The sequence below is a fragment of the Cuculus canorus genome, chromosome 2, assembly GCF_017976375.1.
Source record: "Cuculus canorus isolate bCucCan1 chromosome 2, bCucCan1.pri, whole genome shotgun sequence".
NCBI classification, from domain to species: domain Eukaryota; kingdom Metazoa; phylum Chordata; class Aves; order Cuculiformes; family Cuculidae; genus Cuculus; species Cuculus canorus.
Window position 1 is genome coordinate 160,946,670 of NC_071402.1, and position 24,148 is coordinate 160,970,817.

At 51.6% G+C, this 24,148-nt stretch overlaps 1 protein-coding gene across 18 annotated transcripts in view; it reads right to left on the reverse strand.

The window, feature by feature from the left end:
• The window catches only part of MAP4 (microtubule associated protein 4), a 177,952-nt gene that overhangs the window by 119,800 nt on the left and 34,004 nt on the right, over positions 1 to 24,148 (reverse strand). For 17 of the 18 annotated variants that reach the window (XM_054058621.1, XM_054058614.1, XM_054058619.1 and 14 more), the window contains one exon: positions 21,578 to 21,629. The gene's annotated coding sequence lies outside the window, so the exon portion shown is untranslated. Of the gene's footprint in view, positions 1 to 4,724; positions 4,843 to 21,577; positions 21,630 to 24,148 lie in introns of all 18 variants that reach the window. The other variant, XM_054058610.1, reaches the window with a different exon arrangement.

Consider the following 24,148-nt stretch of genomic DNA (forward strand, 5'->3'; position numbering starts at 1 on the left):
CGTGAAGTAGGAAGAGTCACCATCTACCGTTTCCTCCCTGATTTGCATCTCAGCATTCAACTGAACCTCCTGGCACCGAAGAGAAAAACATGGAAACAAAGAATCACTGAGGTTGGAAAAGAACTCTAAGCTCATCCAGTCCAACCATCAGCCCAACACAACCACACCTATTAAACCATGTCCCCATGTGCCACAGCCATATGGTTTCGGAACCCTCCAGGGATGGGGACTCCACTACTTCTGCCAGTGCTTCACCACTCTGTCCGTAAAGAAATGTTTCTCCCTCTCTGGAGGTGTTGAAGGCCACCTTGGATGGGGGTTGGAGCAACCTGATCCGGTGGGAGGTGGCCCTGCCCGTGGCAGGCAGTGGAACTGGATGGGCTTTGAGTTCCCTTCCAACCCAAACCATTCCATGATTCTATGATTCACTATTCTTTCAGTAAAGAAATTTTTTCCACTATCCAATCTCAGCCTCTTCTGGCACAACTTGAGGCCATTTCCTCTTGTCCCATTCCTTATTCCTTGGGAGAAGAGACCAATCCCCACCTCATCACAATCTCCTTTCTGGGAGCTGCAGAGAGCAATGAGGTCTCCCCTCAGCCTCCTCTTCTCCAGGCTAAGCAGCCCCAGGTCCCTCACAAACTCCCAGAACCTCTGTTCTCCACCCTCTCCCCCAGCTCTGTTCCATTCTCTGAACGTGCTCCAGCCCCTCAAGGTCTTTCTTGGAGTGAGGGGCCCAAAACTCAACCCAGCATCTGGTTTCCAGCTCGTGCTGCCGAGTTGATGGAGCAAATACACCTGTGATTTATTTTCTCACATGTCACAGAATCATACAATAGTTTGGGTTGGAAGAAACCTGAAAGCCCATCCAGTTCCATCCCCTGCCATGGGCAGGGACACCTCCTACTGGATCAGGTTGCTCTAAGGCCCATCCGATGTGGCCTTCAACACCTCCAGGGATGGGGCAGCCACCGCTTCTCTGGGCAACCTGTTCCAGGGCCTCCCCACCCTCACAACAGAACATTTCTTCTTAAGATCTCATCTCAATCTCCCGTCTTTCAGCTCCAAACTGTCCCTCTTGTCCTCTCCCTGCCCGCCCTGATCCAGAGCCTCTCCCCAGCTTTCCTGGAGCCCCTGAAGCTTTACGGAAGCACAAAGCGATTTGATGCTGCTCTGTTATCACATTCACTATGGGATGGACATTCCCTGCGGACACTCTCTCTCTTAATCCAACATTTACTTAATTTTAAGTGTAAAAGTGACACAGAAGCACCTGGATGAGAATCAGTAAAGGAGAAGGACATAGAAGCAAAGTTCAGAGTTCCAACAAGAAGGAGGTGTTGAAGGCCAGGTTGGATGGGACCTTGGGCAGCCTGATCTAGTTGGAGGTGTCCCTGCCCATGGCATGGGGTTGGAAATGGTTGGGCTTTGAGGTCCCTTCCAACCCAACCCACTCCACGCTTCCATGATTCTAACTTTGCCATCAACCAGAACCCCCAGATCCCACCTCTGAAGGTGCTGAAGACCAGGCTGGATGAGGCTTTGAGCACACTGGTCCAGTGGGAGGTGTCCCTGCCCATGTCTGGGGGTTGGAACTGGAAGGGCTTTCTGGTCCCTTCCAATCCAAACTATTCTATGATTCTAATAAATTCCTCCAAAAGAAGGGATATGGAGGAGCTTAGGTGGAGCAGGTCATCGTATTACAAGCAATCCTCACTAGATTGGACAAGAACCACCCAACACCAGAACTGAAGGTCCAGAACCATGGACGGAAAGAGGCCCAACCACTCTCCCAGGACCACACAAAGGGCATTTGTCCGTGCTGGTTGATGAGGGCCTGACCCGCGCGGCCGCGGCGCAGGAGCCCAGGGTCACCGACTGCCATGGCGATGGTGGAACACAGCTCCTCTTGTTCCCAAACCACAAAGGCTCCTACTCCTCGCCCTGCAGGGAAGTCGCCAACAGCAGCGCAGGCGGCTGAGGCGTCGTGATGGTCGCATGCGAGGGTTTTATGGAAACTAATTGAGTTAAAGCAGCCTTTTCTTCCGTTAACAATGAAATGTCAGACTTTGAGCAGCGACAGCAGCTTCTGTTGGTCGAGATCACGGCTCTGGAGAATCACCACTCATAGGGAATCGCGAGGGGAAAAGTTTGGAGCTCACAATCCTTCATGCAGGGTCACAGATGAGGTCTCCCCGGAGAGGAGCAGAGGGGCAGAATCCCCTCCGTCCCTGCTGGCCACGCTGCTCTGGATGCAGCCCAGGACACGGGTGGTTTCTGGGCTGGGAGCGCACGTTGTGGCTCCTGTCGAGCTTCTCCTCCCCAGCACCCCAAGTCCTTTTCCTCAGGGCTGTCTCAATCCCATCATCCCTAATCCTGTATTGAAACCGGGGATTGCCCGGACCAAGGTGCAGGACCTGACACTTGGCCTGGTTGAACCTGATGAGGTCCACACAGATGTAGGAGGTGAGAGATCTTCCAGTGCAATTCCCAAGGCGTCCTGGCTGCCCTTGGACCTTGTGGAACTCTTCCCGTAGCCAGTGTGGATCCTTGGCTTCAAGCAGCCTGAGATCCCAGCTCTTTGTGGGCACCAGGAAAGCCGGGGAGGGGCTCTTTTCAGGGAGTGCAGGGATGGAACGAGAGGGAATGGTTTAAAGCTGGAAGAGGGGAGGTTGAAAATGGCTTTTCTTAGCTACGCTAACTTTTTTATACATAGTTTCTGCATTCCTTATCAAGTTAAATATAGAGCAGGAACTGTTCTGCTGGGAAGTCTGCACAACCTTGTTGTTGTTTTTCTTCTGAAATGAGATGGGTTTGGTGTCCTCATTGCTCTGTAGGCCTTGAATAGAGACTTGTCAACACTATTTTACAGTAATATCCAATCTGAAGCTCTCCTGGCACAACCTGAGGCCATTCCCTGCCATCCCATCACTCGTTCCTTGGGAGAAGAGCCCAGCACCCACCAATCTGCTTTCCAGGAGCTGCAGAGAGCGATGAGGTCTCCCCTCAGCCTCCTCTTCTCCAGTCTAAACAGCCCCAAGTCCCTCACCTGCTCCTCATAACCCATGTTCTCCAAACTCTTCCCCACCTCCGTTCCTTTCTCTGGACGTGGAGATCCCTTCCAACCCAAAACATTCCATGATTCTATGATACTCATGTGTTGACGGTCTTAGCAAGACCAATGCTTCCTATGCTGTTTTCATTCATCCGGAAAGAAGACAGCCCATGCACTGGAAGCATTCAAGAACCTTCCTCCAGATGCACCTTAATGATCTGTGTGTTATAGAAGCCTGGAATCGTTTGGGTTGGAAGAGACCTTAAAGATCATCCAGTTCCAACCCCCTGCCATGGGCAGGGACACCTCCCACTGGATCAGGGGCTCCAAGGCCCATCCAACGTGGCCTTCAACACCTCCAGGGATGGGGCAGCCACCACTTCTCTGGGCAACCTGGGCCAGGGCCTCCTCACCCTCACAGGAGAACATTTCTTCCTAAGGTCTCATCTCAATCTCTTCTCTTTCAGCTCCAAACCATTCTCCTCGCCCTATCCCTGCCCTCCCTGATCAAGAGCCCCTCCTCAACTTTTCTTTAGGCAAGATGTAGCTATGCAGCTCGGCAACATAGTTATGCAAATGAGATGTAGCTATGCAAATCAGGTATTAACCAAGCACAGGGAATATGGACTATGAATTCTGACATCAAGATGAAAGGGCAGAACTGAGGAATGATTGAGGTTGTAGAAGGCAGCAGATGGAGAAGGTATCAACTCCTTCAGCTGTGAGTTGGTTCCCAGGGTCATGCGCAGAGGGCGCGATGGTTGACACCAAAATGCACGTCTCTGGAAGAGCCTCGGAGGAGTCGAGTCCTCCTTGAGGAACATCAAGCCAAGCAAGTATTTTGCCCAGAGGAAAGGTGTGGAGAGGAGCCACCCGCAGCGTTATCGCTCCCACAGCACCCGCTGTGCTACAGACACGGAAACAAGTTCTCCTCAGTCCATGCCCAGAGGTCTTCCAATCCTCCCATAGCAAATAAATTATATTCCCTTTTTATTAATAAACAAAAGTATGAATTAAAGGAACTGTCCTCTTCATGTTCTGGCACCAGCTGCTCTGTTCTAGCAGCACTTGCCCATCTGCTCCACGTTTCGCTCAGAATCGCTGTGTTCCCAGTGCAAAACCTGTTCCTTCCGATAAATAAAATCATAGAATCATAGAATAGTTTGGGTTGGAAGGGACCTTAAAGATCAGTCAGTTCCAACCCCCTGCCACAGGCAGGGACACCTCCTACTGAATCCGGTTGCTCCAAGCCTCATCCAACGTGGCCTTCAACACCTCCAGGGATGGGGCAGCCACAGCTTCCCTGGACAACCTGTTCCAGGGTCTCCCCAACGTCACAGGAGAACATTTCTTCCTAAGATCTCATCTCAACCTCCCTTCTTTCAGCTTTCATAGAATCATTTGGTTGGAAAAGACCTTTCAGATCCTCAAGCCCAACCGTACATGTCCACTATTAAATCATACCTCTGAGGACCTCATCTCCCCGTCTTTTAAACATCTCCAGGGATGGAGATTCCACCACCTCCCTGAGCAGCCTCTGCCAGTGCCCGAGAAACCTTCTGGTGAAGAAACTTCTCCTGATGTCCAATCTGAACCTGCCCTGGTGCATCTTGAGGCCATCTCCTCTCATCCTATCACCTGTCACTTGGGAGAAGAGCCCAACACCCACCTCACTACAATCTCCTTTCAGGCAGTGGTAGACAGCGATGAGGTCTCCCCTCAGCCTCCTCTTCTCCAGGCTAAACAGCCCCAGGTCCCTCAGCTGCTCCTCAGAAGACTTGTTCTCCCTGAAATAAAGTCCAAGCAAAGTTTGTGCCAGAGGGGACAACGATCTACTCACGGGAGCCACACATCCACGAGGAAAAAGAGACGCAGGAGCGTCTCACTGTTCAAGTGTTTAAAGGAGATGCCGACACATGAGTTGATGAGAAGACTCTGAGTGGTTTCATCAGATCTCCTCAGTCCTTTAAAATTAGCTCCTAACTACGTTCAGAACTAAATCCCCGACTAGAAGAAACCAGGGCAGCTCCGTCATGGTTCCCATATCTTCTGCCCTAAGTCAGCTTGCTTTTCTTAGCTGAGGTTCTCAGGAGGACTCGGTAGCAACTTGCAAAGTCATCCTCCTTCACAGCAACCAAAAAGCACGTCCGCATCGATCCATCACGGCAGGGAGCAAAGTTGCTGATGCTTCTCCCATTCCAAGCCTGGACACAACAAATCCTCAACCCAATGGAATTCCTTCTCTTATTTATTGGGCACTGAACCAGAGGATGAAGGGAATTGTTATTTTGGGGGCGTTTAATGATGTTAAACAAGGTCAGACCTTGGCTTTGGTTTTGTGGACGTTTTGAGGAGCAGAAAATCACTGCTGACAAGAGGTTTCTTCTCAGAGGAAGAGATGGAGGTGATGGGACCTTTAGTAAAGTCTTCTGACCAAAATATACAAGTCGGGGCTGCCCCATCCCTGGAGGTGTTCAAGGCCAGGTTGGATGGGGTTTGGAGCAACCTGATCCCGTGGGAGGTGTCCCTGCCCATGGCAAGGGTGGAAATGGATGGGCTTTGAGGTCCCTTCTGACTCAAACCATTCCACAATTCTATGAACTTCAGTCTTACTAAAACACAGCCCGCGCACAGCACCAGGCACCTGGAGAAGTGGAAGCCTCTAGATAATCCACAGAATTATGGATCCATTAAGGTTGAAAAAGACCTCTCAGCTCACTCAGTCCAACCATCAGCCCAAGCCCACCGTGCCACCTAAACCACATCCCCAAGTGCCATGACCACACACTTTTTGAACCCTTCCAGGGATGGAGATTCCATCGCTGCTCTCGGCAGCCTCTGCCAGTGCTTCACCACTCTTTCCATGAATGAATTTTCCCTGATGTCCAATCTAAACACCCCCTGATGCAACCTGAGGCCATTTCCTCTCATCCCATCCTTTGTTCCTTGGGAGAAGAGCCTACCACCCACCTCACCACAACCTCCTTCCCTGGAGCTGCAGAGAGCCATGAGGTCTCCCCTCAGCCACCTCTTCTCCAGGCTGAACAGCCCAAGGTCTGTCAGCTCTCAGAACCTCTGGCCTCCAGCCCCTTCCCCAGCACCGTTCCTCTCCTCTGGATACGCTCCAGCCCCTCAAGGTCTTTCTTGGGGTGAAGGGCCCATATCCCTTATAATGACCCCAACTCTCTCAGCCTGTCGTTATAGTAGAGGTTCTCCAGCCCTCGCAACATCTCCATGGCCTCCTCTGGACCTGTTCCAACAGCTCCATCTCCTTCTTGTTCTGGGGATTCCAGAACTGGACACCCCCTCCAGAGCACAGCAGAGGTGGAGAACCCCTTCCTCACCCTGTTGGCCGAGCTTTTGATGCAGGCCAGGACACGGCTGGTTTCTGGGCTCTGAGCGCCCATTGCCGGCTCACACTTGGGTTTCATTACTCAGGTCACGAGCCATAAAGTAAAGCGTTATTTTCACTGTTAATTAGTACTGCAAATATTCCCCCAACTTCTACAACTGGATTGTGTAGGAGGCTTTAATGAACTTTTCTGCTCCAGAAGCTCGAAACATTTTCACCATCCAGGAGACCCTTAAGGAAGCAATGAAGCCAAGGAGGCATTCTTCACCGCGTTCAATTATTCAGACGACGTGTGAACGCACAAAACAAGGAAGGCGACAGCGTCGCAGCATCCCTGACTCCTCAGTGACGCTAAAGATTCACAGAATCGTGGAAAGGTTTGGGTTAGAAGGGACCCCAAAGTCCATCCAGTTCCACCCCCTGACATGGGCAGGGCCACCTCCCATTGGATCAGGAGCTCCAAGGCCCATCCAAGCTGGCCTTGAACACCTCCAGGGATGGGGCAGCCACCACTGCTCTGGGCAACCTGTTCCAGGGCCTCCCCACCCTCACAGCAAAACATTTCTTCCTGAGATCTCATCTCAATCTCCCCTCTTCCAGCTTCAAACCATTCCCCTCATCCTGTCCCTGCACTCCCTGATCCAGAGCCCCTCCCAGGTTTCCTGGAGCCCCTTTCAGTCCTGGAAGCTGCTCTAAGGTCTCACCACAGCCTTCTCTTCTCCAGGCTGAACAACCCCAGCTCTCTCAGCCTGTCCTCATCCAGGAGGTTCTGCAGCCCTTGGATCATCTCCACGGCCTCCTCTGGTCTTGCTCAAATAGATCCATGTCCCTCCTGTTCTATGGAGATCTGAGATAACTTCTATTTTCTTTCTGCCTCCCAGACATTTCTGGCTTGGAGAGGTTACGCTTTCATCAAGCGATAACATCTACAAAGATAACTGGGCAGAAGTCCCATACTGCCCAGAGGAAAGCTGGAAAACCACCTCCTCTCTCCACATGTGGATCTTCTACTCCCTGTCAACACAAAAGCCGTAATTAAAGTCAGCCCAGAAGCTGAATCTAAAACTTTCCAGGTTTACTAAGGCCCTGTTTTGGTGAACAGCCACTCTTTTGAGATGTTGACTTTGACTTAAAGCTCTCCCGGTGTGATAAAACCCAACAAAACCCATTTGTCTTTAAGGTAAAGGGACCTGGAAAGGAGCTGTGGGGACCAGCAGAACGCTGTCCTGGAGAGGTCATGGCACCGTGGACAATCTGAGTTGCCTTTGCTCAAGTACGGGATGTCACGACAGGATGGCATCCGGAGGGACCTGGACAAGCTGGAGAAATGGGCCTGTGTGAACCTCATGAGGTTCAGCAAGGCCAAGGGGAAGGTCCTACCCCTGGATTGGGCTGATCTTCTGTTTCAATGCAGACGACACGACTGAGAGCAGCCCAGCAGAGAAAGACTTGGGGTCCTGGGGGGTGAGAAGCTCAACGTGAGCCGGCAACGAGTGCTCCCAGCCCAGAAACCACCCTTGTCCTGGGCTGCATCCAAAGCCATGGGACCAGCAGGCGAGGGACGGGATTCAGCCCTTCCGCTCCACTCTGGTGAGACCCCACCTGGAGTCCTGGGTCCAGTTCTGGAATCCCCAACATAAGAAGGACATGGATCTGGAACTGGTCCAGAGGAGGCCATAGAGATGAAGACAGGGCTGGAGAACCTCTACTATAACGACAGGCTGAGAGAGTTGGGGTTGTTCAGCCTGGAGAAGAGAAGGCTCCAAGGAGACCTTAGAGCAGCTTCCAGTGCTGAAAGGGGCTCCAGAAATCTGAGAAGGGACTTTTTCCAAGGGCCTGGAGGGGGAAGATTTAAATTAGACATCAGAAAGTGATTCTCCACAATGTGGGTGGTGAGGCCCCGGCACAGGTTACCCAGGGAAGTGGTGGCTGCTCCATCCCTGGAGGTGTTCAAGGGCAGGTTGGATGGGGCTTGGAGCAAGCTGATCCAGTGGGAGATGTCCCTGCCCGTGGCAGGGGGTTGGAACTGGATGATCTTTAAGGTCCCTTCCAACCCAAACTATTCTCTGATTCTATAAGCAGACAAGTCTTAATGTGAGGGAAACCAATGCGATTTGGGTTCGTGAAGAGGACAGTGCTCAGCCCAACGCACAGGAAGATCAGAGATCAGCTTTGCATCTCCGTTCCGGCAGCCGCATCTCCAACACCAGGCAGATCCATGGAGCGCATTGGAGAGGAAATAAACAATCCAAACAGCCTCGCATAGGGAAAAGCTCCCAAACACAAAGACATATTTCCCCAGAGCTGGCTGGAAGGTTGACTATCCCAACCACACAACAAAATATCTTACAAAAGGACTATCTTTACATCCACAGCTGTGCCGAACACAATGAGATTCCATGGTTGGTGCCCCATCTCAGAGCAGAAATCTCGTGAGTCAAGATGTTGTTTCAGAACCTTTAGCCTCACCTCAAGAAGGACGGATCACCCAACCTTTCCACCTTTGCACCCACATCTACAAGCATTACGAGTTGCGGCTGAGGGACCTGGGGCTGTTCAGCTTTAAGGAGACCGAGGGGAGACCTCATCGCTCTCTGCAGCTCCCGGAAAGGAGATTTTGGGGAGGTGGATGTTGGTATCTTAGAATCATAGAATCATTAGGTGGGAAAAGACCTCTTAGGTCATCGAGTCCAACCATTCCTATTTGCCACTAAATCATGTCCTTGAGTACCTCATCTACCCATCTTTTAAATACCTCCAGGGATGGGGACTCCTCCCTGGGCAGCCTCTGCCAGGTCCCCATGACCCCTTCTGTGACAAACCTTCTCCTGATATCCAGTCTGAACCTCCCCTGGTGCAGCTTGAGGCCATTCCCTGTTGTCCTGTCACCTGCCACTTGGGAGAAGAGCCCAACACCCACCTCACCACGACCTCCTTTCAGGTAGTTGCAGAGAACAATAAGGTCTCCCCTCAGCCTCCTCTTCTCAAGGCTAAACAACCTCAGGTCCCTCAACCGTTCCTTGTAAGACTTGTTCTCCAGCCCTTTCACCAGCTTTGATGCTCTCCTCTGGACACGCTCCAGAGCCCCAACATCTTCTCCTTGGTTGCCAGTGACAGGACAAGGAGAACAGAACCACCCGTACGGGTGACTGCAAAGAGCACTTTGCTCTTGGTGACTGAGCACACCGAGATGAGAGAACGTCCTGAATGACCTCCTCCCTTTGGGCCACTCCATTACACCGAACCGCTCCAAGACCATCCAAGTGAGAAGGTGGCATTATGGGCTGCGCCGCTTCCAAGCCGATAAAAAGCCACGTTAATAAACTTGGGGATGGACACTCTGCCAGAGCCGCGTCACGGGGAGTGCAAGAATAACCTTCCTGTAAGCCCCAGCAGGGCTTAGGGACTCCAGAAGGTGGGGATTAATGATCTTGGCTGGCCTTCAAACAGGCCACATGAAGGATGAGTTCATAGATAATAACGGTGAGGGACTTTCAAGCGTCCAGTTCCGCACAGGCCAGCGAGGACTGAAACAAGAGCCCTCAAAAAGGCAGGAACGTCACCTCCCCAAAGCAGAAATGCTTCTCTAAGGAAAAATAAAGGAGTTCCCACCTTCTGCGTTCTAAAATCACGTTATTTCCTTCGCTACCTTTAAGAAAGGAGCTCCCCAGTGCCAGACTTCGCGACCTCTCTCAGAGGAGATGGGGTTTTCTGCGCTGCGCACGGCGGAGGCAGCACCAAATAAGGCGAGTTTCATTAATCACCGAAGGGAAGAGTCTCCTGTTTTTTCCCTTGGCAGAGGACAGAGGGAAAAGCGAGCACGGTGGGGGCAGGGGAAAGAAGGTTTCTGCTTGTTAGCAAAGCGTTTTCTTTCTCGGCTGCTCGATGAGTGCAGAGTCACAAAGCAAAGAGGCAAAGCGAGCAGCTGTCCCGTCAGCTGCTTTCCTTTAATAGCACGAGAATCAGAAAGGAAAGCAGCTTCCACCTCCCCAGGAGCAGAGCCCAGAAAAGAAGAGCTTAACTAAGGGCTTCCTGGCTTCTGCCACAGTCCCTTCTCTTGGGAGGAAGGGAAGGACGCAGCAGATTGGGCAATAATTCTCTGTCTTATTAGGTCTTTTCTACCTCCTCCTTCTTCTTCCTGCGAGATCATCTCACGGTGCTGCCACTGCCTGGAGAAGACGACAAACAAGAGCACAAAGAGGGAGATGTTTTGCTAGAGAAGTTCATCTTGGTCACTCAGTCCTCAGGTCACAGAATCCACCTCCTACTGGATCAGGGGCTCCAAGGCCCATCCAACGTGGCCTTCAACCCCTCCAGGGATGGGGCAGCCACCACTGCTCTGGGCAACCTGTTCCAGGGCCTCCCCACCCTCACAGCAAAACATTTCTTCCTAAGATCTCATCTCAGTCTCCCCTTTTTCAGCTTCAAACTGTTCCCCCTCTTCCTACGCCTGCCCTCCCTGATCAAAAGCCCCTCCTTGGCTTTCCTGGAGGCCCTTTCAGGACTGGAAGCTGCTCTAAGGTCTCCCTGGTGGTTGAATCTCCATCCCTGGAGGTGTTTTTTGACAGGTGCTCAGGGATCTGATTTAGTACTGGACAGGTACCGCTGGACTCGATGATCTCAAAGGTGTTTTCCAACCATGTGATTCTATGATTCTCCTCTCCATACTGATCAACCCCAACTCTCTCAGCCTATCCTCATAGCAGAGGTTCTCCAGCCCTCGGATCATCTCCGTGGCCTCCTCTGTCAGCTCCTCAAAATTCATCCTGCTCCACATATGTCCGCTATATCCTGGAAAAAGGGATCTTGTGCTTACAGCAGCATTTTGGCTTTCATTTCTAAGACGATTCCTTCTGCTGTTGCTTGTGAAGGGAACTGCACGGCACGGACACGGCGACTACAAACCACGAGAGGAGAAAAAGCTCAAATCATGCTGTGAGAAGGATTTTTTCCGTGATCCAGCGCAGACCTTCGATGCTTTCACGAAGTCCCAGCACTTCGCCTTGTGTAGAGATCCGCGTCGGAGAGGGCAGGAGGGAGAAAGACCTGAGAAGATGGATTCTGAAGCCAAGTTAATCCAAAAAGGCGCTCATTGAAGAGTAAAATAAATGATTAAACAACATTTAACGGGTTCCATCCTTATTGTCTTGAAAATTCCAAGTTAAACTTCCTGTAGACCAGCAGAAACAATTGCAGCTCATGGAAATAAGCTGGTGGAAAGAGGCAAGAGCTACACCCAACAACTGCGCTTACTTGAGGTTATCCAGAAGGATAAATCAAGGCATGATGGAACTAGAAAGATCTCAAGTTGAGCTCCTGGAGGCCAACTCCTCCCCTGGTGGAGCTTCAGGCCATTATCCCTTGTCCTGTCCTCTGTCACTTGGTTTCCATACAAGTTCTGCTCCTTCGCCTAAGGTTGGGTTAGGGACTTCATTAGAGCAGCTCGTTCAATTAAATAAGCACCTCTCTGGACAACATAATTACACAGCACGAGAATCTGTCTATCGGGAAAGAATCAGCAGCTTCCAAATGAGAAAGTTGACTGGTCAACTACTTTCATCAAGGACAGCTCAACACCAGCCTTGGAGCCAAAGAAGTGGAACAACAAACCCATCGCTGCTTCTTCAGGTGGATTCACAAAGCTTCCCATTACTGATAGACACGGAGATGATGACTCCACCTGGAGCCCTGTGTGCAGTTCTGGAGTCCTCAGCACAGGAAGGACATGGATCTGTTGGAGTAAGTCAAGAGGAGGCGACGGAGATGATCTGAAGGCTGGAGAACCTCTGCTATGAGGACAGGCTGAGAGCGTTGGGGTTGATCAGCGTGGAGAAAAGAATCGTAGAATCACATGGTTGGAAAAGACCTTTGAGATCATCAAGTCCAGTGGTACTCGTCCACTACTAAACCAGATCCCTGAGCACCTCATCTTCACATCTTCTAAACACCTCCAGGGATGGAGACTCCACCTCCAGAGATGGAAACTCCACCACCAGGTAGACCTTAGAGCAGCTTTCAGTCCTGAAAGGGCCTCCAGGAAAGCTGGGGAGGAGCTCTGGATCAGGGAGGGCAGAGACAGGACAAGGGGGACGGTTTGGAGCTGAAAGAGGGGAGATTGAAACGAGACTTTAGGAAGAAATGTTTTGTTGTGAGGGTGGGGAGGCCCTGGAACAGGCTGTCCAGAGAAGTCGTGGCTGAGCAGCTGAACAAGAGCCAGCAGTAGGTTCTTGGGCACCAGCAGAGGCTGCTTAGAGAGGTGGTGGAGACCCCCCTCCCTGGAGGTCTTCAAAGGACAGGGAATTGAGGTGCTCAGGGAGCTGGTTTAGTAGTGGACAGGAATGGTGGGACTCGATGACCTCAAAGGTCTTTTCCAACCAAACAATTCTATGATAAAGCCTTGGAAGTGTTGGATGCAGTTGGGCTCCTCAGCAGGCTGAGATGGAGTCTGGGGCTGCAATCACTCCTGAAAGCATCTGCTGGAAGCCTGGGAAGTTAAGGATTCCTCGCGTGTGATCCAAGAGAAAGAGGCACTCTGAAGTGGTGATGGAACAGCTTCAAAACAAGGAAAAGTGCAGCAATAATTCAGCTTGAGAACGGTAGATGAGGTGGGGAAAGGCCTGGTGAGACATCACAGAGCTCCCAGAGGGGACGACAGGCACTTTGCTGAGCACCCACAGAACTTAAGGCACATCTACGCGCTCCGTTAGCAGCGCTAAAGCACCGCAGGACAGCAGAGCCGAGATTATCACCTTCAACGAGGGAATTACCTGAGAGAGACCCTGCAGAGAAGGACTTGGGGTTGGTGGTTAACGAGAAGCTCGACAGGAGCCACAACGTGCGCTCCCAGCCCAGAAACCACCCGTGTCCTGGGCTGCATCCAGAGCAGCGTGGCCAGCAGGGACGGAGGGGATTCTGACCCTCTGCTCCTCTCTGGGGAGACCTCAGCTGGAGGATTGGGTCCAGTTCTGGAATCTTCACCAGAAGAAAGAGATGGAGCTGTTGGAATGGGTCCAGAGGAGGCTCCAAGGATGATGCGAGGGCTGGAGCACCTCCCATCCGAGGACAGGCTGAGAGAGTTGGGGTTGTTCAGCCTGGAGAAGAGAAGGCTCCAAGGAGACCTCAGAGTGACCTTCCATTACCTGAAGGGGCTCCAAGAAAGCTGGAGAGGGGCTGTTCCCAAAGGCTTGTGGCGACAGGATGAGGGGTGATGGGGATAAACTGGAGAGGGGCAGAGTCAGACTGGACATGAGAAGGAATTTCTTCATGATGAGAGTGGTGAGGCCCTGGCACAGGTTGCCCAGAGAAGCTGTGGCTGCCCCATCCCTGGAGGGGTTGAAGGCCACGTTGGATGGGCCTTGGGCACCTGATCCAGTGGGAGGTGTCCCTGCCCATGATAGAGGGTTGGAACTGGATGATCTTTAAGGTCCCTTCCAACCCAAACTACTCTATGATGTTCACCTTCAACAAGGGAATTACCTGTAAGAGAACATTCTCCCAGCATCCACTACCACTTCTTCCAGAACACAAACCACACGCAGGCCCACTTGAGACACCATTACCCCACGTCTACACCAGCTCCAGTACCTTCTGTGCTACCAAGAGGGATAAAAGCAAAGGTACAGGTAGAAAGGAAAGCTCAGAGTTTGTGTCAAGGGCACATGAACAGGTATTTTTGCCACAGGCCACTATGAAACACTGCTGGAGTAGAACATTTGCGTCTCCACCATAAGGGTGTTTAGCAGATTCTTGAATGATAAAAGCAGAGCATTCTGGAAGCCCCATCTCAAAGTGCCTGAGGGTAGGGAGGTTCTGCAGAGGGACCTGGACCGGCTGGATCCATGGGCTGAGACCAACAGGATGGGGTTCAACCAGGACAAGTGCCGGGTCCTGCACTTGGGACACAACAACCCCGTGCAGCTCCAGGCTTGGGGAAGAGCGGCTGGAAAGCAGAAAAGGCACTGAGGATGCTGGTTGACAGCGGCTGAACATGAGCCAGCAGTGGCCCTGGTGGCCAAGAAGACCACCAGCATCCTGGGGTGGCCAACAGGAGCAGAGAAGGCATTATGGCCCTGGACTTGGCGCTGGTGAGGTTGCACCTCAAATCCTGGGTTCAGTTTTGGTTCCCTCACTCCAAGAAAGACCTTGAGGGGCCGAAGAGCATCCAGAGAAGGGAAGGGAGCTGAGGGAGGGGTTGGAGAACAAGGGTTATGGGAGCGGCTGAAGGCCCTGGGACTGCTTAGCCTGGAGAAGAGGAGGCTGAGAGGAGACCTCATCGCTCTCTGCAGCTCCCTGAAAAGAGGTTGTGGTGAGGTGGGTGCTGGGCTTTTCTCCCAAGGAAAAGGGACAGGACGAGAGGAAACAACCTCAAGTTGCACTGGGGAGGTTTAGATTGGATTTCAGGAAAACTTCCTTCCCCAACAGGGTTCTCAGGCCCTGGCAGAGGCTGCCCAGGGAGGTGGTGGGTCCCCATCCCTGGAGGGGTTTAAAAGATGAGTAGATGAGGTGCTCAGGATTCTCATTTAGTAATGGACAAGTATGGTTGGATTTGATGATCTCAAAGGTCTTTTCTTGCTCAGCGATTCTATGATCTCCTTCTTAAGGGCGTTTATCAGATTCTTGAATGATAAAACCAGCACATTCTGGAAGGTCTATGTCATCCCAGCCTGAGGAACTCAACGGCAAGGAAAGCTGAAGGTCACACACCAGACCCTTCTGCTTCCTCTGACCTTGTAGCTCGTCCCCGTTGGCCAGAACCAGCAGCCGGCCTGGCCCTTTAGCTGCTCCCGTTCTTCCTCCCCAGCCATTTTATTGCTCTCCGAGCAGGGAAACTCTCCCGCTTTCACGTGATGTTTATTCTTAGAGAGGATCTTAGGGATTTTTCCTGAGCTCAGTTCAGTCATGCGGTTGGCCGGCTGCCAGAAAAGCATCACCGAACCTCTCCATTCAGAAAAGGGAGCGGTATTAGTGCTGTAGAGATGCATTAATTGCATTAAAAGCGATGGGTTATAAAAGAAAGACTCGGGTAGCGGCAGATAAATAAAAAGTTTTTGTTACGGGCGTCCAAAGTTCACGACAAACTCAGTATAAACAGCGCGACAGCCACACTCTGAGGTTTGGTTTCAGTGCTCACACCCAACAAACAGCTGAACCTGATACCTTCCAAGCCAGGCAAAACAACAAGTTCTACTATTCAAGCCTTTCCGCTACTTGAAGCTGAGTTTAACGACAGAATTCCTGCCCAAGAAAGCGACCAACATCAGCTATGAGCGACCAACGTCACTGGAACAAGGAGGGACAGGTTTATGAAGGGACTTTCAAAACCAACCACAAACATCAGCCTGAAGGTACCGCTCCAAAAAATGACAGGATGGTTTGGGTTGGAAAAGACCTTTAGGATCAAGTCCAACCATCAACCCAGCTTTGCTAAGGCCACCACCAGATCGTTGCCCCAAGTATGATATCTACTTGTCTGTAAACCTGTCCAGGGATGGGGACTCCACCACCTCCCTGGGCAGCCGCTCCCAATGCCTGAGGACCCTTTCAGTGAAGGAATTTCTCCTAAGACCCAATCTAAAACTCCCCAAATGTCTTGAAGCATCGCAAGCAGAAGAACACCACCTTAGATCAACTCAAACGGTGCCTGTGTGGTTGTCTGGTTAAAGGTGTAGGTGAAGTGTCCTGTTGGCCAATGCTGGCATCAGGTTGAAGCACAGAGAATGGGTTGGGTTCAAATGGAACTCAAAACCCACCCAGTTCCAACCCCCTGCCATGGGCAGGGACATCTCCCACTGGCTCAGGTTGCTCCAAGCCCCATCCAACGTGGCCTTCAACACCTCCAGGGATGGCTCAGCCACCACTTCTCTGGGCAACCTACGCCACTGCCTCACCACTCTCACAGGAAAACATTTCTTTCTAACATTTCATCTCAATCTCCCCTCTTTCAGCTTCAAATTGTTCCCCTTGTCCCAGCCCTGCACTCCCTGATCTCCCCAGCTTTCCTGGGGGCCCTTTCAGGACCAGAAGCTGCTCTAAGGTCTCCCCGCAGCCCTCTCTTCTCCAGGTTGAACAACCTCAACTCTCTCAGCCTGTCCTCCTAGCAAAGGTTGTCCAGCCCTCAGATCATCTCCATGGCCTCCTCTGGCCCTGTTCCAACAGCTCCATCCCTTTCTTACGTTGGGGATTCCAGAACTGGACGCAGGACCCAGGTGGGGTCTTCACCAGAGCGGAGCAGAAGAGGAGAATCTCCTCCCTCACCTGCCGGTCCCACTTCTTTGGATGCTTTTGTTACCTCTCAGTTTCATGAACGTATGTGACAATAATTGCTCCTCTTTGTTCATACCCTTTGCATTTCGCAGTCTGATGGGGTGGCACCAGGGGGAAGAACACTCATTTCAGAAAGTATTTAATGCAGAAGAATCGTTTCCACCTTCCAATGCATGCAGGAAGTCAGCAGAGGAGGAAGGGAGTAGCTACTGCAGCTCAACCACTATTGTATTTACATTTCCGTACTCTCAATAACAAATACATTCAGGGATGGCTGAAAAATAAGACACTGGTTAGAAAACAACAGCTCAGCTTTCAGGAAAGAGCGAGCAATAAGAGAAATTCCAGGTCTCTGCAATGTTATCAGGTTTCTTTAGGGAATCACCAGCTCCCTTACTGGAGGTCTGGCCGGGATGGCCAAGATCGCAGCGCCGTGCCCTTCGACACGGGTAATTTCCTTTCTGAAAAGGGGAAGAGAAGGGAAACCAAAGCAAACTATCCTAAATCATTCCCTGAATCTACGCTCCAAGGTCAAAAAACTTTGGAAGAATGCAACAAACCGCACTTCTATGCTAGGAATTGAGTTTCAGCTACTTGAAAACGCTGCAGGATCTGGAGGTGTTCAAGGTGTTGGTTGGATGGGGCTTGGAGCAATCTGATCCAGTGGGAGGTGTCTCTGCCCAGGGCAGGGGGTTGGAACTGGATGGGCTTTGAGGTCCCTTCCAACTTAAACCTTTCCATAGTTCTATGACTAACTTGCTGTCAACCAGAACCCCCAGATCCCATCCTGGGGGGGTGTTCAAGGCCAGGTTGGATGGATCTTTGAGCAATCTGATCCAGTGGGAGGTGTCCCTGCGAATGGCAAGGACGTTGGAATTGGATGGGCTTTGAGATCTCTTCTAGCCCAAACCATTCCATGATTCCATGAACCGTACTTGGCTGAAAGAGCTCCCAGCAGAGGCAGCAGGACGAACCCATTTACTCCCGAGTGCCAATCCGAGAGGAACAGGGTGTTGTTTCTAGATTATCTTTAAGGTCCCTTCCAACCCAAACCATTCCATGATTGTTTCATCAAGAACCCAAGATATTCCTCAACCAGGTCACCCAACAAGAACCATCCAGGCTCCCACAACACTTCCCTCTTCCTGCCTGGTCTCCCAGGTTCCTCCAAAGGATGTCGGGGAGGAAGTCGCCTTTATTCATCCAGGCTATGAATGAGCGTGGATTAAATGTTCCCAGATAAATCACTGCAGGAAGCATTTTTAGTTGCTGAATGCAGTCTGTGGGAAACACCTGTTTGGTTTCCATGTCCTGGAACAACGTGGAACAACAGCTGTTGGGAGGTAGAACCGCGTGAACCTCTGGGCTCTAAGAGGCAGCTTATATTGAAACTCTCATTTTTGTACGATGGAGAAACGAAAGGAGGACTCTTAACGCAGCAAACTCACTCCTGTCAACAGCTTGGGAGTTAACACGGTCACGTAAACGGACGTCTGAGATCAATCAAGGTGCAAAGGAGTTGTGTCTACAACACAAGGTGCAAAGGAGTTCACATTGGTCAACGCAAAGGGAAGTGGAAAGGGAGGGGAAAAGAAGTTCAAGACCGGGCGTGTAAGAAGGGCGCTTAAACTCTTGGGGCGTCACCTCTGCTCAGCTGTGCGCAGCGCTCGCTGGCTGCACAAGAAGGTGACAGCCCACCTCGCGTGACCTCTTCAGCTCCACTGAGGCCACGGTGAAGAGCATGCACAGCATTCTGGGCACCTCCCCACCCTCCATCCCACCCACAGGGAGATAAGCCATCTTATCTGGCTTCTCTTCAAAGGGCTTTAAGAGAAGGACTTAAGATGGTTTGGCAAGCGGCCACGGAGCACAGTGTAAACAACTGCTGGGGTGGCTGCTCCAAACCCGGCCTGGCTCCGGCTACACCGTGAATGGACACACCAGAGCGTCCACCTGGTTGAAGACGCAGCTCTGCACCAATGATGTTACCTTTGCGCCTGCCACTCAAGGAGCCAGAAAAGGCATTTCAGGAACAATTGTATCCCATACCCGTAACAAAGTCTTAGGAGACACACAAGGCTGCTGTCACATCAAGCCAGATTTAGTAAATCTTGATAGGTTGAATCATAGAATCATAGAACAGTTTGGGTTGGAAAGGACCTTAAAGAGCATCCAGTTCCAACCCCCTGCCATAGGCAGGGACACCTCCCACTGGATCAGGGGCCCAAGGCCCATCCAACATGGCCTTCAACACCTCCAGGGATCGGGAAGCCACAGCTTCTCCGCACCAACCTGTTCCAGGGCTTCACCGCTCTCATGGGGAAGATATTCCTCCTTATGTCCAGTCTAACTCTGCCCCTCTCCAGTTTATCCCCATTGCCCCTCGTCCCATCCCCACACGCCTTTGGGAACAGCCCCTCTCTAGCTTTCTTGGAGCCCCTTCAGGTACTGGAAGGTCTCTCTAAGCTCTCCTTGGAGCCTTCTCTTCTCCAGGCTGAACAACCCCAATTCTCTCAACCTGTCCTCATATGGGAGGTGCTTCAGCCTTAGAATCTTAGAATGGGTTGGGTCAGAACCTCAAAGTTCACCCAGTTCAAACCCATGACAGGGACACATCGTACAGATTCAGGATGCTTCAAGCACCATCTGACCTCGTCTTGAACACTTCCAGCGATGGGACAGTCATGATTTCCCTGGGAAACCTGGGCCTTTCCACCCTCACAGTGAAGAATTTCTTCCTAATGTCTAATTGAAATCTTCCCCCTCTCAATTTAAATCCATTCCCCCTTATCTTATCGCTCCACACCCTTGGAAAAAGCCCTTCCCAGCTTTTCTGGAGTCCCTTTCTGTCCTGGAAGCTACTCTGAGGTCTCCCTGGTGCTTTCTATTCTGAAACAATCCCAACTCTCTCAGCCTGTCAAGATGCAGTGGGTGATGTGAAAACAAGTTGTCATTGAACCGCATCCATCTGACTCCTCTGCATCCTTTACAGCCAAGTACCGTGGATGGTGCTGACAGACTCCACCAACAGTGCAGTCACGGTCACAGAATCACAGAATCACAGAAAAGGTTGGAAAGGACCCATTGGATCATCGAGTCCAACCATTCCTAACACTCCCTAAAACCATGTCCCTCAGCACTTCATCCACCCGTTCCTTAAACACCTCCAGGGAAGGCGACTCGACCCCCTCCCTGGGCAGCCTCTGCCAGTGCCCGATGACTCTTTCTGTGAAGAATTTTTTTCTGATATCCAACCTGACCCTCCCCTGGTGGAGCTTCAGGCCATTCCCTCTTGTCCTGTCCCCTGTCCCTTGGGAGAAGAGCCCAGCTCTCTCCTCTCCACAACCTCCTTTCAGGTAGTTGTAGAGAGTAATAAGGTCTCCCCTCAGCCTCCTCTTCTCCAGGCTAAACAACCCCAGCTCCCTCAGCCGCTCCTTGTCAGACGTTCTCCAGCCCCTTCCCCAGCTTCGTTGCTCTTCTCTGGACACGCTCCAGAGCCTCAACATCCTTCTTGTGGTGAGGGGCCAGAACTGAACACAGTATTCAAGGTGCGATCTCACCAGCGCCGAGTACAGAGGGAGAATCACCTCCCTGGACCTGCTGGTGACCGCATTTCTGATCCAAGCCAAGATGCCGTTGGCCTTCTTGGCCACCTGGGCACACTGCTGGCTCATGGTCAGTCGGTTGTCAACCATCACCCCCAGGTCCTTCTCCTCCATGCAGCTCTCCAGCCACACTTCCCCCAGTCTGTAGCACTGCATAGGGTTGTTGTGCCCCACGTGCAGGACCCGGCATTTGGCCTTGTTGAACCTCATGCCATCGGTCTTGGCCCAGTGGTCCAGCCTGTTCAGACCCCTTTGGAGCCTCCGTACCCTCCAGCAGATCCACACTTCCTCCCAGCTTAGTGTCATCTGCAAACTTGCTGAGAGTGCACTCAATGCCTTCATCCAGGTCATTGATAAAGACATTGAACAGAGCTGGACCCAGTACTGAGCCCTTGGTCGTACAAGTCCACACCCTGCGCTTCATCAGTTTATATTCCTTAAGGTTAAGGCCGAAGGAAGCAGGAATTCATGGAGCAAACAGCCTCTACTGCTCCCAGGACACAAAGACATAGGTAGAGTTTGAGAGCAAGCCCTGTCCAGCTGATCAAATTGCAATATAGAAGACACCTCAGTCCTTTAGGCCATACAAATAGCACAAAGAAACTGTAATTCCTTCATTAAAACCTGTTTCGGAGCGCCTGCGCCTCCTCCCCTCTGCCTGCAGACTCCGGTGAAAGTGCAGCTTTATGATGCCTTCCACAAAGGATGAGAAACTTGGACGATACACTGCTCCAAATTCCTAACGCATCACATCAGACTTGGTTTTTCTTAGCCTCGTTCGCCCATTTCAATCTTTTGTAGACCTCTTCCTCTGATAAAAAGATTTGAGGAAGCAAGTTAAACAAGATGTCTCCCCTTTGCAGCAGAAAAGAAGGTCCAGCTGGCCAAGAAGGACAAGCCTGGAGCCTGACACCAGCCGCGCTACCTTGAACACGAGCAGGAGAAGGTAAGAAGCTTCAATAAATACCCAAAACGAAGTATGCAAGAAGAGCGGTAAATAGAAAGGAGAGTTAAGCGCACTTCAGATGTGTTTGTTTTGCAGATGTTCACATGGCAGAGCTCTCCTGTAAAGCCTTTTAAAGGCACACGGACTCTCCCGGAGCCCATTTAACACTCCGCTTGTCACAGCCGGGCGAGCACGCTCTGCCAAGCTTTGCTACTGAACCTCTGTCGGATGTTGACACTGCAGAGCTCTGGACAGCAGCTCTGTTTCTCCCAGTGCAGACAGAGTTCTTGTGCGCACGCACAGTTGTGGCCCAGCTTTGCTTTTAATTAAAGATGAAGTGGAAATGCAGCTCATACCTCAAAAGCAGGTGTTCCCTTCGGCAGATCCTTCCGTCCTCAAAGCGCTTACCTGCAAAACACAACACAAGCTGCATGAAGAGACAGCCAAACAAAACACGTAGGCTTTCAGAGACAACGTGAGCAGCCCAGAAACCACCCGTGTCCTGGGCTGCATCCAGAGCAGCGTGGCCAGCAGGGACGGAGGGGATTCTGACCCTCTGCTCCTCTCTGGGGAGACCTCAGCTGGAGGATTGGGGCAAGTTCTGGAATCCTCAACAGAAGAAGGAGATGGAGCTGTTGGAGCGGGTCCAGAGGAGGCTCCAAGGATGCTGCGAGGGCTGGAGAACCTCCCGTACGAGGACAGGCTGAGAGAGTTGGGGTTGTTCAGCCTGGAGAAGAGAAGGCTCCCAGGAGACCTCAGAGTGACCTTCCAGTCCCTGAAGGGGCTCCAAGAAAGCTGGAGAGGGGCTGTTCCCAAAGGCGTGTGGGGATGGGACGAGGGGCGATGGGGATAAACTGGAGGGGGGCAGAGTTAGACTGGACATAAAGAAGAATTTCTTCTCCATGAGAGTGGTGAGGCCCTGGCCCAGGTTGCCCAGAGAAGCTGTGGCTGCTCCATCCCTGAAGGTGTTGAAGGTCATGTTGGATGGGCCTTGGGCAGCCTGAGCCAGTGGGAGGTGTCCCTGCCCATGGCAGGGGGTTGGAACTGGATGATCTTTAAGGTCCCTTCCAACCCAAACTATTCTCTGATTCTAAGATTTCATGCTACAGGGAAGTAAAAGGCCAGAGCTTTTGGTTAAATGAGAACACAGCCCAGTAAAGCCAGTATCACTTCAACTTTAGAAGGTGGGAAAGTGCTCAGAGTGAGAAAAAAACCTTCTGCAAGAGCCCTGTTCTCCTCAGGAGGGATGGAAAGGAGAGTTACTGAGTTAATTAAGGCTTGGAGAAGTTTCTGTGGATGATTTAGATACACAAGTATTGAGGATAAGCTCTTACTTGTGTGCCAGCCCTGATGCTCCCCTCCCCAACAGAAGGAAACTCTGCTAATAAGGAAATTCCGCTAATCTACATCACAAATCCACATTCTCTCTTCCCACATCACTCTTTGCAATTCAGTCCTGTGCCAAACCGGGACATCGGGGTCCCTCTCTCCAAGTGAGGAGCACCAAGGTCACATCCAAAGGCATCAAACCCTAAAGGCACAGCCCGACCATTCGTTCCATTGAAGTTTATCCCGCGTCTGCTGCTGTGATCCACCAGGTTATCACACTCTCACACAGATACTCCAGTCTCTTTGCAAGGAGAACATCAAACTTCACCTTACGTGTTAAGAAATCCGCCCCCAGCCTTCTCTTTCGCAGCAGAACACTGAAGACAACGAGATGTGACAGTTGCTTTTTTTACTGTTGGGCATCTCAAAGTGGGTAGACTCAAAGGGAGGAGAACTCCAACCACTTATGGAAGCGTTGGGTGAACGGCAAGAAAGAAAAGCTCATCACCTCTCACCTGACCAAACACTGAGTCATGAGTCCCATTATTGGCCATAATGGTTATTCACTTTGGAGACGGATGACTGGGAACTATTTTCACGTTAAGCAAAATCATCCAGAAGGACCTGGACAGGCTGGAGAAGTGGACCTGTATGATCATCAGGAGGTTCAACAAGGACAAGTGCAAGGTCCTACACCGGGGTCGGGGTAATTCATGGTTTTAATACAGGATGAGAGCAGCCCTGAGGAGAAGGACTTGGGGTGCTGGGGAGGAGAAGCTCACCATGAGCCAGCAACGTGCGCTCCTAGCCCAGAAACCAACCGTGTCCTTGGCTGCATCAAAACCAGTGTGGTCTACACGGCGAGGGAGGGGATTCTGACCCTCTGCTCCCCACCTGGAGTCCTGGGTCCAGTTCTGGAATCCCTAACAGTAGAAGCAACTTGTTGGAGCAAGTCCAGAGGAGGCCACAGAGATGATCTGAGGGCTGGAGCACCTCTGCTATGAGGACAGGCTGAGAGAGTTGGGGTTGTTCAGCCTGGAGAAGGCTCTGAGGAGACCTCAGAGTGACCTTCCAGAACCTGAAGGGGCTACAAGAAAGCTGGGGAGGGGCTGTTAAGCCTGGAGAAGGCTCCGGAGAGACCTTAGAGCAGCTTCCAGTGCTGAAAGGGGCTCCAGGAAAGCTGGTAAGAAACTTTTTCCAAGGGCCTGGAGTGATAGGATGAGGGGAAATGGCTTCAAACTGAAAGGGTGAAGATCTAGATTAGACACTAGGTAGTAATTCTCCACAATGAGGGTAAGGAGACCCTGGAACAGGTTGCCCAGAGCAGTGGTGGCTGCCCCATCCCTGGAGGTGTTGAAGGCCATGTTGGATGGGGCTTGGATCACCCTGATCCAGTGGGAGGTGTCCCTGCCTATGGCAGGGGAGTTGGAACTGAATGGGCTTTGAGGTCCCTTCCAACCTAAAGCATTCCGTGATTCTACGATAGCGGTGTGTACACAGCGACCCCTATTCCAAACGCGCAGCTACATTTCTCCCCAACACAATCCGTACGCAAGCGACACCGAAGAGCAACACAACCAAGGAGGAGCTCTCTATTA